The sequence below is a fragment of the Lissotriton vulgaris genome, chromosome 5, assembly GCF_964263255.1.
Source record: "Lissotriton vulgaris chromosome 5, aLisVul1.2, whole genome shotgun sequence".
Classification (NCBI taxonomy): Eukaryota; Metazoa; Chordata; class Amphibia; order Caudata; family Salamandridae; genus Lissotriton; species Lissotriton vulgaris.
Genome location: NC_141693.1, coordinates 1,693,761,113 through 1,693,778,439, shown reverse-complemented (window position 1 = coordinate 1,693,778,439; position 17,327 = coordinate 1,693,761,113). Strand labels below are relative to the sequence as shown.

The following is a 17,327-nucleotide window of genomic DNA, read 5'->3' as shown; positions in this document are numbered from 1 at the left end:
CCACATAACAGGGATTGAATGGTAGCCCCGTTTTAGACAAAGGGAGACACCGATAACAATATGAGACCCAAAAGCGGCCCATTACTATGCTCGGAAAAAGAAAAATATTTTCCCTGAACAGTTGAGAAATAATACATTAGCACATATCCGTTTTAAAGTGCGTATGTTGATAATTTGTAAGTATCAACTTATTATCTAAACAACAGAAACAACGATAGTCTTTCGTTACACTAACGGCGAGATTTATTTTCTCGGAAAAAAAACTACTAAAATGGCGCGACGGTAGGCGCCGAGAAATGCAATACGTATATGACGTATGTGGCGAGTCGCTTTATAAAACTACAATCATGGCGACAAAAAAATGTGTACACAGGTGATACTTATTTCATGCCGCCGGCTTTGCTAATCAAGAGCCTTAATGCAAGGGAGGCACCTATATATAGCCCCGACCAGCTACCACTAAATTCTAAGCACGGGGAGTAGGAAGGCGGTCGAAGAGAGCTGAAAACGAGCACACGGTAAGGAGCGCGAGTGTGGGAAAGGTCCAGGAAACAGGCTTGAGATACCTGCATGTAACCCTTAACATAATTCCTAGTCTTTAAGGCAGCGATACGAGGGGCTTGGAAGGGCAAGGCTATGGGTATGGAAGTCTACTTAGTAGACTATAATTGTGGATTACCCTTAACAACGACTACGGTAATCCAAACACTAAACACCTCTGGCCAGATCTAGTACCTGAAACATAATGTAATAAGCAACGCAGGTTTGATCGCTTTATGTGAATGTTGAAACTGGGCAGATTTAACTAATCCCATTGAACTGTAGTGGCTCTTTTTAAGAAATCGATAGCCACACATGCTAAAAACCATTCCGTTTATTATATAGTACAACTTAAGGTACATAAAACGCAAAGACCTTAAATTAAGGTTAGCGGAGTTTTCTCTGCGGATTATGGACATTAATCTATAGAATATTCCACCAAAAAGCGGTTGGACGGAAGCACTCAGCAAAATATACCCTACATGAGGGAAGTTAAAAAATCGGGCTTTTTCTAGAAACTCAAAACGTTATATTTAGACCCTAAAAAAACGCTAAGAATTAAACAACTGATGCTATCTCGAATTCATGTAGAGAGTGTGTAATAAATACATTTTACTATTTAGGATATACAGAAAGAAGTGGGATTATCGCCTCAAAACTGATTCCAAGCAGGAAGCCTAAAAGCTGGACCAAGCGATATACCTCAAGTTCATAGGTATGTAACTATACTTACTAGGAGCCATGGATCATCAGCCTGGCCATAATGCAAAACCTAGACTCTAAACAAAATGTTTGTCTAATCAATACAGACTACCGGTGCTTCGAAACCGATCAGCTGTTCTGCGCAGATTGAAAGACGCAGGTACGATTAGCTTGACCACACAAAAACGAGTCTTCCCCGTTTTTAAGTAAGTGGGCTTATTAACCTATCCAGTATTTGATAAGGGGAGGATAACTGTGTTTATTTTAAAAGGCTACCTTCTTGAATTACAGAATACCTAAGAGAGCTTTCATTGAATTGGCTCCAGACCTAAATGATTTGTATTGGCCAAAAGTGAGAAGAAGGACCAATAGACATCTAACTAAAGTAAGCCTGTTAGTTTGTGAGAATAATTAAATCCCTCTAAATATGACACAACCACTAAACAACTGGTTTTACCATAATTCTCGTAGTAAGCATTAAATTAATTGTGTATATTGATTTTGTAGAAAGAAGACTACACTGGTTTTTAATTCATCTGTCCTGAAGAAGGTGTTACATCAATACTAAGCACCGAAACGCGTCGACTAAGGATTTTTTATGTATTGTGATTTTAATTGACTGTAATATCCAAGTTTATCTACCAAATCTGTGACTCAAATTTATGTTTAATTGAAGCACTAGGATCAGTGACTCTGTGATAGTAACCGTAACAGGAATTGTTAAATAGAAATGTTTGAAATGTACCAGAGCACGTGATCATTACAATATACTATGAATGCTTGCTTATGTTTTTAACTGATAAAGTAAATGGTTTTAAAGTGAATAAAAATTGAAAAACAAATGGTAAATCACTTGTGGTATCTAGCACTAATGATTTGTGTCATATTTTGATGTAAAAGTATATCATGGTTTGTGTGTAGGCCTTTTGGTCACTATTTAGAAGTACAATAGCACAGAAAGGAAATTTTCTTGTTGACCCCGTATACACAAACACACACACACACACACACGCACGCACGCACACACACACACACGCACGCACACACACACAGACCAATTTTCTTGGAGTCATCCTCATATTCTCATCCTAGAGTGACAATTACTCCTGCTTGTGATAGGAGAAAATCTCCAACATTTTTCAGCATGGGAATTGGTGGAGAAAAAAAAAGTTTTGTGAACACGAACAAGCAGCTTACTGTTGTTGGTGTGGAAAAACTTCCAGGGCATTCGTCTCAAGCAAATCTTTTTACCACAGTAAATCTACATTTCACAATTGCATTGCGGCTTAACACTGATAAAACAGTTCTTTGCTATGTCTTTTAATATTCTAAATGAAAGTTTAATTTAAATAAGCAGCTTGATTCTGAATATGCAGACATTTCCATCACCAAGCAGTAATAGGAATACCTCCCCCTAAAAGTACTTAATTACATTCCAACTGACCTGGAAATAGTGAAAGCGACTTTATACTATGTGAACTTAGCGCATGTGGTTGTGGTTAACACTACATGGCAAAACCATTTGAGAAACATTCCAGTTGAAAACCAACAAATTACAATCGATGGCCAAAAGCATAACAGCATAAATTATACCTGATAGTGTTCTCCACCTAAAAGCAGGTGGTAAATCCATAATATACCTATGTTCACAGACACAAAATGTAATGGCATAGTAACATCACAATATGTACATGAAAAAAATAAACAAATTGAAACACAATGAAATGAATGAAGTTAGAAAAATAGCAACCCATTATGGCCAGAATGCAACCAGACCCAAACATCTGAACAGAATAATAAAAACAACCTACACACAGGTGAGCTCTATACCTACAGAAGCAGTGCTTTGCTTACACAGCCATCAATATCTATGGAGGCAGATATTTCTAGATAATTCCTTGCACTGGACCAGATTTCTATACTCAGGAAAGATGTTTTGCTGTTAGAGAAAGAGAACTAAGCTGTACATGTTATTCAACGTAACGCAGTGCTACTGCCCCATGTTCTTGTACATATGAAGTTTAATATGTCCAACATGCTTGTTGATTGAAATACACTTTACATTCACAAGAAAATGTTTGCCTGGTTTTCTCCCCTTTTGGATTTAATCAGTCGCAACTAATTGTGCCACATATACTTGACCTGTAAATAATAGCCTTAAGACACTGTTGTATTGTTACAGATTATTGCCCTAGTGTCCTTGGGGTTTATGGGCTACCTCCTGTAGTCTGATACTGCGTACATCACCTAAGAGCAATACCAGGTTTTAGACCAAGGAGAAGGCCCCAGATTGGGAGGACAGAACTAAATCCATTGACAGAGAAGCGTCCCAGCCACTGGCAAATATTATCTTTGCGTGGAAACCATTTAGCACATCTTGTCTGCCACTGAAAAACATTGGGATACGGCAAACATTAAAAAAATGCGATGTTGTCAATTTCCCCCAAAAACTACAATCTATATACATGCAAACCACCATTTCTCCAATGCAGATAACGGTTAAATACCAAGAAGCAGGAATTGCAATCTGCATCCCAAAGAATTAGCCACAACCTATGGATAGTGGGGTGCCAACAACACAGCCCAGCGAGATAGTTATTTGTCCCACATAACCCAAGTTGTAATGGAACTCACATCACTCACACAGGCAGATCAAACGAGGCACAGTAGACATATCAGCAGGCACATATTCCATTAAATAATGTTTGTTTCGACATCTTTAAGTCTATTATTAACAAAAGCAGAGTTTGATTTTAGGTTTCCTTGTAAGCAGCAAGGAGCCTGCCGGACACTTCCCCTTCACTTCACAGTCTGACTCAACAGTAATCTTATCATTGACCATGCCCCTTCAATACCATCAACAAACAATACTCTCATCATCAGGTTATGAGGGTTTCCAAAAAAGTCTATTGACTACCATAAAATATCTGTTTATCCATATTTATTATCCATAGCAGTGTCAATGTGCCCCTACATTCACCAAACAAATAAAAAAATAATAGGATAAAAAATTGGAATTTGAGAAGAATGCCAAAACATCTTTCAGTTTCGCACACCTCTAATTAACCTGCTGCAGGCGGGATCAGGCTGTGCTTAAATTAATAGCAGGATGCGTGTTTCTTGGAGCAATGCATCTAACGGCCAAGTGGGGTCTTTTATGCAAAGTGAGAGAGAGCCCCCTGCTGGGCAACTGTAGGAGACTGTGATGACGTCATGCTATCTTCTGCTCCATTCAACATGCAAGTTGCTGTCAGGCAGACTGTCTCTTCTCTGAAATTTCAACAGTAGTTTTGCTTCAATGACAAAGCCACACCCAGTGGCGTAGAGTGGAGGAGGTCCACAGGTGCGGGTGGCTTGGGTGCAAAAATCTTAGGGGTGCAACATTTTAAAAGAACGGATTGCACCTCCTAACCTGTGGACTGTTAGCACTTCCTGAGCTAATGGTCCACGGGTCAGGGGGCGCAATACTTTCTTTTAAAAAATTGCCCTGGCACGCTAGCAACCTATACTACGCTGCAGGCCACATCACAACAAATATTTGACATAAGTGCATACGAATCAAAGCAGAGCGTGCACTGTTTTCTGGGAGCAGGGCTTCAAGCACTTCCTTGTTGATTCTGGGTGAATTTATGCAGGCTTTCCAAAAGATTTCTGAAGTGGATTCAGCAGACTGAGGGGTTAAGGTGGACAGAGATTTATATATTTTATGGATAAGCTCCCACACTATCTTGCTGGGCCTACAGAATGCAGGGCTTTTAATGGAATGCAAAAAAGTGAGGAGTACGTTAAAGGGGCGTGGCATATTTAATTAGGGCGTGGCTTAAACATGTAAACTAAATTTCTGTGATCACTATAGCATGCCCTCGATCAGTAGTTTGGTGGAAGATTATGAAATATAAACAGGAACTAAATTTCTGATAGGGATTATCTTAATATTTTTTACATTCAATATTGAGGAATCGATCAGTGTTATTTGCCAGTAAAGTTTAGGGGATGAATATAGGGTCCGATAGTGATTCGTTTCAATGTCAGTTTTCCATTACCAATGGGTCTGAGACCACTTAAAGCCCTGACCTAAAGGCAAAATAAAGACTTCGGAAAGTATCCTTCTCTCAACTGTAGGCACTGTGACGTATGCTTAAAATGTTCTCCATAGGAGATATGGGTGGTGGTGGACCAAAAATCACCACCTCATATGGAGACCATGCTCTTGAACCACAATCTCTTCAGTTAAGTGGGGTAATGATGTGAATAATAATGAGATTCTGGGTGTAAAGGTACAAGGATCCTTCTCATAAGTAAACACCATTGTGATGATGTCTATATGGTTACTTTGTGTTGAAAATATATATTTTTTTAAATTAAACAAAATCACAATTTCACATAAAAAGCACAGTTAAAAAATAAATAATACCAACCAAAAGAGATAAAGGGTTAAATAACTACCACCAAAAACCATATTTTTTAATAGTTTTTTTTTATTAACATTAGAAATGGAGACATATATCAGAGATATGAAAGAAACATATTAACAGGCACATGCATCAATATTGCTTTTTGCGATTCCTTAATTGCGAAAAATAAGGAATCGCAATTAAGGAATCGCAAAATGGAATCCATCAAGAAATCGCAAAAAAAATTGCGATTTCTTAAAGTTCCTTAATTGCGACTCGCAAATTGCGAGTCGCAATTAAGGAATACCTCCCCATTCATTCCTATGGGCCTAGAGGCCCATGGGAATGAATGGGAAGACATTGTCAATTTGCAATTAGCAATTAGCGAATCGCAAATTGAAAATGCGATTTCAAGGGTGCAGGGGTGTCCAAAGGACACCCTGTTGCACCCCTGAAATCAATCTGTACACATATGTTGTGCACACACATGCCCTAAGGGCATGTGTGTGCACAACATGAAACTTTGAAAAATGCACAAAAGTGCATTTTTCAAAGTTTTTGCAAATTACCATGAGGTTCAACCTCATGGTAATTTGCTCCCCCTAATTGCGAAATCGCAATTCTTTAAAGTTTCATGCATTGCATTTAAGGAGTCGCAAAATGCGATTCCTTAAATGTAATCACAATTTGAGAATTCGCAAATATTTGCGAATTCTCAAATTGTGAGGGCATTCACCCTTCATGCATTCCAAACGCAGATTTTGTGATTGCAAACGGCCGATTTTTGTGATTCGCACCGTTTGCGATTGCAAAATCCTTTGATGCATGTGCCTGTAAGTGTTTTATCTGTTACATCACCCTCAGACTGTTAGCCCTCAGTAGACTTGAATGGCTGTGGCACATATGTATTTAAAGCGGCTGAAATGATTCCATCCTCCTAGGACTACCCCAAGCAAAGTAATTTGCTCCCCCTAATTGCGAAATCGCAATTCTTTAAAGTTTCATGCATTGCATTTAAGGAGTCGCAAAATGCGATTCCTTAAATGTAATCACAATTTGAGAATTCGCAAATATTTGCGAATTCTCAAATTGTGAGGGCATTCACCCTTCATGCATTCCAAACGCAGATTTTGTGATTGCAAACGGCCGATTTTTGTGATTCGCACCGTTTGCGATTGCAAAATCCTTTGATGCATGTGCCTGTAAGTGTTTTATCTGTTACATCACCCTCAGACTGTTAGCCCTCAGTAGACTTGAATGGCTGTGGCACATATGTATTTAAAGCGGCTGAAATGATTCCAGCCTCCTAGGACTACCCCAAGCAAAGTTATGGGCAAAAATACAATGCCATCCAAAGGCCCAGCAAAGCATATGGGGCGAGATTCTAGAGTGCAGTGAATATTATAGTACTAGCTCTCAGCTGAGCCTGGTGAGCCTGCCCATTGAGGAATGTTTTGATATTGGAATCTATAATATTCACTGCACTCTACAATCTCGTCCCATAATGCTTTGCAGTGCCTTTGGTTGGGATTGTATTTTTGCCCATAACTGTGCTTGAGGTGGTCCTAGGAGGATGGGACCACCACTGAATTGTTCAGCATGATGTGCTCTTTGTGTTTAAGGCATCTGCTTGGTACTCTCCCTAGGTTAGGGAGGACACCGTAAATCATCACCTCGCTCACTGCTTGATGTTTTTTCATTTTCACTTTTGTGATATGACTACATGCATTTTTGTATGTAAAGATAAAGTTACTTGTTATTTTATCAAGGGTATGTGAGGTTTCTGTTTGGGCTGAGATGGAACCTCCACGGAGTTTTTCTTCAATTCTGCAGAATTCTAGGTAGTGGTACTCTGCCAACTATGGCCTGCCGGTCCGGGGGAGAATGTAGACAGAGAGTGGGCACCAGTCAGGCCGGCACAGGAGAAGCAGCACAAGGGATGCTCGAAGGTCAGCCCTGCCTATTGGAGGTCACGCTCAAAGAGCCCCGCAGTGCCGAAGCAGGGAGAACGAAGAAGATCAACCCGGGCGGCCCAGACTCACCCTGTTATAAAGCTGCAAACAGCAAGTCGCAGTGAGGAGCTCTGGTAACTAATTAAGGCTAACGTGGCAGTTCAATATTGTGCACAAGACCAAAAACAGGCTCCCTGGGACAGCCCGCCAAGGGCGATGCGCCCTGGAGAGCGGCCAGCAATCAAAACTAAAGCTAAGTGTTTGGGACATGAGGTGGCACAAACTCCCCATAGGTCAAATAATTGAGTCCCGCAAATGCTGCCAAATCAATATTAAAAGTGATAAATAGCAAGCGGGTGTCGACTAGCCACACTGGTTGATTGAGTGCTGGGAATTAATTTAGAACAACAAGGCAGCCCATCAGTGGGGGAGTGCACAGGTAAATGGGGGGCAAATGGCCAGACGAGCAGTCTGATATAGGCCCAAAAAGGATGACGTGTCCCGGCTGCCCAGTGCCATTTCCCAAAGCGGCCAACATAATGCAGACACCCGGCCAAAAGGGAACAGTTGAGAGTTGCCTTTGGAGAGAGGGAGTGGGTGGCTAGACCATCCAGGGACAGCCATAAAGGGCGACCCGGTGATGGAGAAGATGGCGCCATAACAAAAAGGCCATGGTAGCAGCAAAGCCAGAAGCAGCGAGAACAGCTAGGAGGGGCAACACAACCTGCCAGCTTTCATGAGCTCGCAGTGCAAGATGGTGGAGCAAGACTGCAGTGACAACAGGAGGAGATAGAAGAAATACTGGCGGCAGCAGGAAAAGCGGCGGCCACACACGGGAAAGAATGGCTCTGGAATCAACTGAGAGGTGAGCCAAGCGGACAACCCACCCCCAACGAACCCAATGGCAGCGGGGAGAGTGATACGTGCAGCGAGGAGCACTCTGAAGACAGCAAAGGAAGAGAGGGGACCAAGAAGAAGCAGCGGGACACCAGCAGAGGTGGCAAGAAAGCAGAAGCGAGGAAGGAAACCAAGGAGCCACGGCTGGTGGCCTGGGCAGCATTGCCTGGTACCAGCAAGCAAGCCAAAACTGCAAATGGTGAGCAGGCATGCACAATTATGCAAGCATGCTAGAAATCAGTTGCACTATTGCTGTTCGCTAACAAGGGGGGGGGGGCAAACATACAGGGGTGGCGTGGCCCTAGTCACACCAGGAGGAAGCCAATGAATGTTGGTCCACACCCATGTAGGACCCTCACGTGGTTCTGCCCCCACCTGTCCTATTGGAAACAGAGAACAAAAGCAAGGTGATACTGGTCTCCACAGAGGTATGGGGAAGCACGCTGGTGGACAATGGGTAAGGCCAGGCAGTATCAGCAAGCAGCGGGTAAGCACCTGAGACACATAGAAGGGGTACATTAGGGCAGCCGTATATGGTCCAGAGGGCTAGCCAGCTCGATTCCCCAGGCGGTGAAGAAACGCATCTGGTCAAAGAGTTTATAGATATATTCACACTGCTGGCGATACAGATAGATGGTTTATCTGTGATAAGAAAGACGAAGACAACAAAGAAAGGGCATGGGTCAGGAAAGAGGGGAATTTCGATAATTGTCTGAAAGCTTTTAGGATGACCGTATGCGTAATAGTTTCCCCACTGCTCAAAGAACCTCTGGCTATACACATCTAAGGTATACGAAGCACACAGGCAGTTCGCAGGGGGCGCTTGACTAGACTACAACAAGGACTTTGGGCAAAGATGCAGGTGCACCTAGACATGGAATGGGATGAGAAGGATGTGTCTGCCTAATTGCACAATATGTTGGTAGCCAGGGAGGCCAGGAGCTGGTCAGGGAAGGCTGAGCAGTGTTTTTGTGGTAAATACTTCAGGGACAGCATGACAGGCAGAAGCATTTTCTTTTCAAGCAGAAACAGTCCTCAAGCTGCTTTAAATACAATAAAGATGGAGGCACCTGGGAGCTGGGAGCTGTCATGCAAAGTCAGACACATATGCTGCACATATGCAGACACATATGATTCACCTGTGGGGGGCACTCAGCAATTGGATACAAGTAAGGTTGGGGAGACAGAGAAAGGGACAAGAAAGTGAGACGGAAGTAGTGCAGAACCTGAAACAACTCAAGGGGCATGGGGGATTTCCAGCTTGATTGCACAGTCATCAACACCCACAGGCTGAGGCAGCTAACCAACCAATACGACAACAAAGCAGATGCATGACTATTGTGCTAAGGTTTGGAGAAGGGGTTTAGGATCCCTTTTAGATTGAAATCTTTTCATTGAATTGAAAAAAAAACAACAAGATGAAGCAAGCAATGAAGCCCAAATCGTGGGCCAAAAGCCATCATAGTGTTACGCAGAGCATCAAAGATGAAGCAAGATTAACCCCTTCGTCCCCCAGCCCCTCCAGCCCACCCCTTCTTCTTCCCACCCCCCCCTCTCCATGCTCAAGCTGCCTCAACAACCAAAAAAGGGGAGAAATCAGGCATGGCACAAGGTAAATCAGCATGGCAGCGGTTGGTTCATATCTTGAATCAGTGCGGGAGGCACAGTAGCCGCAAATATCTTGGGCAGGAGAGCTTGTGGAATTCAGAGCACAGCAATGCCGGAAAAGGGCGCCACAAATCGGTGAAAGAGGCCCCATCTCCCTGAAGCAAAAGGAAATGTGCTCCATAACAAGCATATACCACAGCCGGTGAAACCATTCCTGCACCGTAGGGGTTCTGTGCGTGCCCCAGTGGGACAATATATTTTGTAGTGCAGCACCAAGAGTTATTCCCATCTGCTTGCCTTTACGGTATTTGAGGGGCAATATGAGTCTATCAGATACGCCCAAGATAACGTATTCAGGGAAGCGTAAGAGCGTGGTATCAAACAGGAGGTCTATCTGGTCCAAGACTTGCACCCAGTAATCAAAGGAGAGTAGGGCATTCCCATAGCAAATGTAGAACTGTACCTTCAGCATCACAACCCCTCCACCAAGTGGGAGAGAGATCAGGGTTACTTTTGTGCAGTCGGGAGGGTGTGAGATACCAGTACATCATTATCTTAGTGGCCGTTTCTACGCTAGAAATATTACGGGCTGAATGTCGGGCCCTATAATGGATATCCGCCCATTCCTTGAGGGTCGTTGTCTGCCCCAGCTCAGTTTCCCACTGTCTCTGGCCCACAGATTTAGGATCCCTTTTACTTGGTCCATCAGGTTAGGAGACACAAGAACCCTTTGCTCAGCAATCCAACACCTTAAAAGAGTACAACAGAAGATCGAGAACGAGAAGGCATTAGGGAGAGCGGAGGGCCCCCTGTGCTCCCAGCGCCCACCTGGCCAGCTTATTTCTCCTTAGGGAGTGGTGCCCGAGAAAGAGCCCAGTCAATTAAGGCTGAAGCATCACTTGTCATTCCCTGAAGGGGGTTCAATGAATGACCGGATCAACCAAGAAGATTGTAAGGTAGGGTGTGCCTCAATTGATGGCGCAATTGAAATGGTGCACACAACGGGTGGGGTGCCCTGATGGCAAAGGCTGGCATTGAATCCGCTTTCAAACTCCTCCCAGTACACCCAGATAGCAATCACCTACTGGGTTTTAAATTCGAGGGAAAGACTTATCTTGACAAGGCCCTGCCATGGTGTGCTCCATATCATGCCCATACTTTGAACGCTTCAGAACATTCTTAGAATGGGCATTGCACAAGAGGCACCCCACAGGGGGCAAGCTCCACTACTTGGACGATTTCTTCTTCAGAGTGAGGCCCACAACAAACCTGGTTGTCTTGATTTACTGTCCCAAATAAAAGAAATTCAGCACTCCCAAGAAGAGGCACTCAGTAAAACAAGAAGAAGCAGCTGAAAAGGAGCCTCAGCACTCATAAAATTGGGCAAATCAACACTTTCTAACAGCACGACTTTCCCAAATGATACAGGTAAAACAATAGTATAAAACATGCACATAATAAACACTCAAAAGCCAGATAATAATGAAACATTCACAAATAAAATGCAAGGGAGCAAAACATAAGCAGATAATAATGATGGATGTCCAACGCAAGAAACAAGCAATGCCAAACGCCAGGAATAAACTCTGTCAAATGCATATACCAAATATGAAGAGCACAACATGAAAACATCACGAGCAATGAAACATATAGCTTATATACATGAAATAAGTAAAACAAATACATCACTGAATGATCTGTCAACATTCTAGCCAGCTCGACTGGAGGAGCCCTTGACAGTCAGGCAGAAGTCTCGATCGGGACCCTGCAGCAACACGTCTGTTCCACAGCAAGCTCCTGTCGAATTGCTACGATTTCCCACCTTTAATACCTTTTACTAAACATGGTGAGAGACTTTTAGAAATTCCCCCTCCCTTCATCTATTCATCTATTGCCAAACCAAGGCTGACTGTACTGGTCTGTTCAAAGGACAAGATGGAAGCCGGCCGAACCTCTGTGCTTTGACTCTGAGACGGAGTAGTACATTCCTCTCTCATGCTTTCAAACTCACACCCCACATGTTCTGTTCCAGTAAGGCTGTTTTACTCTGTGCTAATTAGAATTGAAAACATCATACTCTGAAGCAGCAAGAAGGCACAAAATGAGAGCACCAAATGATGTAGGACACTTAAAAAGGAGTATGTTAAGACACATTGTCAAAGGTCACCACAGTCTCACAATACATATGAGTGCAAATAGCACAACACGGTGTTCCTCGGCATAGAGCTAGACTCCACCACTGGCGCATCCCGCATACCAGAGGACAAGATGCAGGATATAACACAGGGATTCAAGTCGCTGATAGGCAAGGAAGAGGCCACACTTGGAGAGCTGCAGGATATCACAGGGAAGTTAATTTTGCAGCAAGAGTGCTCCCAGCAGGGAGGGTGTTTGCGAGGAGCCTCACACAACTGATAAGGGGGCTGCAAAAAAAAGCACAACCATACAAGACAGGGGTGAAACAGGACCTCAAAACCTGGATGGGCCCTTCCTAGAGGACTTTAATGCAGTCCTCATATGGAGGGAAGGCAATGTCAGACCGGAAAATCAGGCTGTGCATAGATGCGTCCGGCAGCCTGGGCTTTGGGGCAATCCTAGGGGACAGCTAGTGTGCAAAGAAGTGGACCCAGGTAAGGGCCACAGCAGGACATGACTAGAGACATCACATTCCTAGAGCTATTCCCCATAATGGTCACACTGACAGTCTGGTGGGGGGCTGAAAGACATGAAGATAACATTGCGGTCTGACAACCAGGCCGTGGTGCATGCAATCAACAGTGGAGCGGCCAGTTGCCCATGGATGCTGATGCTCCTAAGGTATATGGTCAAACTACAGCTAGCGAGCAACCTTGACTTAAAAGAGTGGCATATCCCGGGATAAATAAAGCTCAAGCAGATGCACTCTCTTGATTCCAGATGGAAAAATTCAGGAGACTGGCCCCAACAGCAGAGTGACTGATGACCCCTTTCCCAGATGAGCTCTGTTCCAGCTGATAGACCATGCTCTAGCCCCTCCCTCTTCACTCAGCGCACCCTTCATAGGAGCTGGAGATGTAGCTCACTCTTCATAGACAGACTAACTCCAGCGGTCTGTACTTAAAGTAATTTGACAACGGAAGGAAACTAACTACCCTCCGCAGGCAACACCGCCATGTTTCACCTCATTGATTTACCAGCCAAGCAATTAATGTTTTAAGAATTCTGACAGGGTGGAGCTAGATTGAGCGCTCCTTCATTGCACTGTCATTAAGAACTGTTCGCAACACCTGCGCTGACTACTTCCTCATTCAGCTTGCTCACATATGCTATGTCCTGAAGATGATCTCAAATCACTGAGAGCGAAACGCTGTCGACCCCCTACAACAAGAACTCCATGCATTCTGTATAATTTATTCATAAGGCCTTCTCTTGTGTGTTATCAATGCGATGTATATATTTTAAAGTCACCCCCCCTTCTCAAATCACGCTTGTTGTCACTTTTTTATGTGAGCACCTGAACGTTTTTTTTGCATACTATTGAAAATAAATAACAAATGCTATTTTGATTGGAACGTGTCCCTGGTCACACTATTCATTGCTCCCTTTGGCACTAATTGCCCATCCAAACTCAGGTTCATCGTTTTCAATTCTGACGCCACCCTTGTGTCTTTCTTGGACTTTTATGGCCACATAGGAACCATTGTTTTCAGAAACCTTGCCCCAAGACGGTACAGTGGTATGCAGCATACGCTCAAACAGTACAGAGAGTCACCAGGTTAGAATCATTCAAGGACACCAGAAGCACAGCAGATGCTGTAGAGCCATTTGTGAGATGGGCGTTTAAGTAGAAAAAGACAAAAACCTGGGCAAAGCGCACACCTAGCAGCAATAGTGCATTCCTTGAAGCTATTCACCAGGAAGGAAACCACCGGCTCACATTACCTCAGAGCAGTGATGCAAAGTTGACAACGACTGGAAGGAAAAGGCAAGACAAAAGGCTACCCATTACATTTTCCGGTCTTTGCAGCTGGTGAGGGACCTCGACTCAATTTGTGTGGGTAACTTTAAGGCCACTCTATTTGAATCTGCATTTACTATGTCCTTCTTCGAGGCATTCAGGATTAGCTAAGGGCTCTACCCAAACATGAGGCGAGAGATGCCTGCCTGCAGGCCCAGGACATTCGGCTAGGCCCGGGTCCAGTAGCGATACTGCTAAGGCTGTTCAAAATGGGCCAACAGGCCAGGGGGGTATGTATAAATCTGCAGTGCCTGTTCAACTAGAATTGATTCCCGGTGTGCTGTATGTGCAAAATATTGGTCTTTATGACCCACAAGGGAAAGGGCTATTTTTTGACACATCAACGGGGAATGCTTGAGCAGATTCCAATTCCAGGCAGTGCCGAGGGAGGTGCTGGACAAGATCAGAAAATGTTGGCACGTATTCCTTCCTCATAGGGGCAGCGACAATGACCGCCCAACTGAGGGTCACATCAGAGGGCATCCAGGCAGTGGGCAGGTGGTGCTCCATGGCATAAAAGAGTTGAATAAGGGTCCAACAGAAAGAAAGAGTTTGACAGGTGCTCTCCCAACAGGTGCCCCAGCCCCGTCCTACTCCCTCACTCCACAGGGGGCCCGGATCCAACAAATGCACAGGGGACGCGGGGCAACTGGAAGCAAGCTGACATCATTTGTTTTAGCATGAGCCAAAGACACAGCAGTATGGGTAGTTAGGCAATTAATTCAGAGGACCCAGGCATGGTGCAGCTAGACCCCCCAGGCCTGACAAGATGGACGGCAGATGGATAGGGTCACTGGGTATGCGGTGGGAGCAGCTGGGGGCTTCCATAGAAAACCTACACAAGGAATGACCAATCGGAGTGAATCTGATCATCGGGCATTTGGGGGGGGGACAACTTGGCACATCTGTATACGAAAGACCTGCTGGGGTGCATCAAGAAAAAACTCCTGATGGCAGCCAGATTGTTCGGCAGCACCAGTCTGATATAGTCAGAGATTAATCTCTGACTATATCAGACTGCCAGAAAAGGGAGGGGACCCTAGTCCACTAAACAAGTCCTGCAAAAAGCTCAATGTAGTCTGTCAGAAGGTTTTGCAGGGTGAATGGATGGGAAACCATCAGACACGGCCTGATTAACTTCAGGTGTGCCGAATAGTTCAGCAACGAGGGGGTACACCTCTCTGTTGTCAGAACAGAAATTTTCTGGGCCAACTTATGGGCAGCCATGGCCCTAGTGGGGTGCAAACAAACCTTTTGGAGGAGTCGCCAGAAGACGTAAGCCCAAGGGCAGACTAGAGGTAAAGGAGAGGAGCCATGGAGGGTTTAAAAGGCCACACCTGACCACGGCAGGGTAGCAGATCAGGCTACTTACCATGGGAGCCGTACGCAAGGGTAAGGTAATCTGAGATGGGGCTACCCGAAACACAGCACTCGCCGCCCTGGCCTGCCATATGGTGTTCCACACTGAGCAGGCGAAGGTAGCGAGTTAAGCCTTAAAGAAGTTGTGGGATTACCCCCCAAACAGAAAGAAAACTCCAGCTCAAAGACTCCAGTTCATCGCTAACTGTCACGATGATTTATGGCATGATAAATGACGGAATGACAAGCCTGCTATAACCCTGACTAGTTGATTTGTGACGTGAATTATAATGGCCTTACTAGTTTGATTTGTGATGATGCTGAACCATTGATGACAATTACAATGACAGTAAATGGTTTATGACCTACAAGCAGGCAGAATGATTTATGGACCCAAATAAAGTAGAAAGGGGCACATGCTGTAAATCTGTTTGAACAAACAAAACTGCAGCTAAATACTTTCCAACGCATATAAGTGGTGTTGTACGCTGTTGTAACTGGCACTTTCTGGTTGGCTAAGGTGAATCCCCAGCCAGGTAGAACCTACCACTTCCTTCAGGGGTGGGTGATTACACACACTATATAACATGTGCTCACCCTTGGGTAGCTTGGCACTGAGCAGTCAGGCTTACCACAGAGGCAATGTGTAAAGCATTGGCACAGCACTTATTCACGATGAACACCTTGAGCATCACAAAGGAAACTTAACACGTGTTGTATGTAAATAAAGTTTGCATTCAACACACATAATAATCAACACAACATGACCATCATGTTTTTCTGGGCATAAATCACATTCAGAATTATTACTAGCAGTACTAGGCCCAGCCTGTTCAAATTACATCAGTAATATGCACACGTGGGAAAGATCCTAATCGACATCCCCCCCCAGCACTCTTATGTGATGCAACATGTTGTCCACCCCACAGTCCGCCCTAACAATTCTTATAATTTAATTCCACATAGTTATAGGGTGCACCCCAAGTCACAACAATTTTAGAAATATGTACATACAGCAACATTTCACACTTTTTATCAGTACCGTGGGCTGAGGCTGTGCAGATAAAACCAATGTCAAACGCAATGTGTTTCTGGTAAGAAAACAAGGCATCGGGCAAGCTGTCGTGCAGTGCCATGAATTATGGGCAGTTCCCCACTGTCATTCTAATACAGGCAACGTGTATCAGACATGTCTGTATGGAAGCACTCACACACACGCACTTAGCACCCTAATGCGGTGCACCTGATACCCAGCAGGTCAGTTGGTTACACTCTGCAGACCCTGTGGCTCCAAGTATCCCTCCACCCTCCATCTCACCCGACTATCCTACGCCCACTAATTGGAGACATCTCTGTCCTCCCCCGGGCAAGCAGCCAAAGACACTATTAGTCAGGGTCCCAGGAAGCAGGTGGAGGTAGGCAACAAGGCCAATTAGGTTTGGCAGCCACTCGAGAAGGATGCATAGCAGACATGGGCCGGGGGGCAATAGACAGTCACATCCAATGGGGACCCCAAAGCCTTCCCGCACCAACCCAGTTCTGCGAAGCACAGGGGGAGTCACGCAGTCTTTTGACCATGGTCTGATGGTTCTCTGAGGCACTCAAGCCATGAGCTGCTATACACATAGCTCATGGCTTGAGTGTGTGTCAATGGGGTTGTTTCTTTGCCCTTTTCTATTGCTTAGGCACTATACAGGGGTGCCCTCTATCACCTCTCTTCTTTACCATAGTGATTGAACCACTGATTGCCCATTTGACATAACTCTATGTTACTAGGGGCCTGAATTACACCTCCAGGTGACTGGTGGCATCAATGTATGTCAAAGATGATATCTTTAGGAGTGGGTGGTGAACTCTGTTCTGCTGGCAGAGTTTGCA

At 44.4% G+C, this 17,327-nt stretch overlaps 2 long non-coding RNA genes across 2 annotated transcripts; both read left to right on the top strand.

Moving 5' to 3' along the window:
- Positions 1–361: 361 nt before the first annotated feature.
- LOC147716973 (uncharacterized) lies at positions 362–1,425 on the top strand. Its single transcript, XR_015295792.1, has 3 exons — positions 362–518; positions 1,164–1,255; positions 1,350–1,425. It is a non-coding gene; the product is annotated as an uncharacterized LOC147716973 (long non-coding RNA).
- Positions 1,426–1,452: 27 nt separating this feature from the next.
- LOC147716972 (uncharacterized) lies at positions 1,453–2,094 on the top strand. The gene is made up of 2 exons (XR_015295791.1): positions 1,453–1,627; positions 1,750–2,094. It is a non-coding gene; the product is annotated as an uncharacterized LOC147716972 (long non-coding RNA).
- The last annotated feature ends 15,233 nt before the right edge of the window (positions 2,095–17,327 follow it).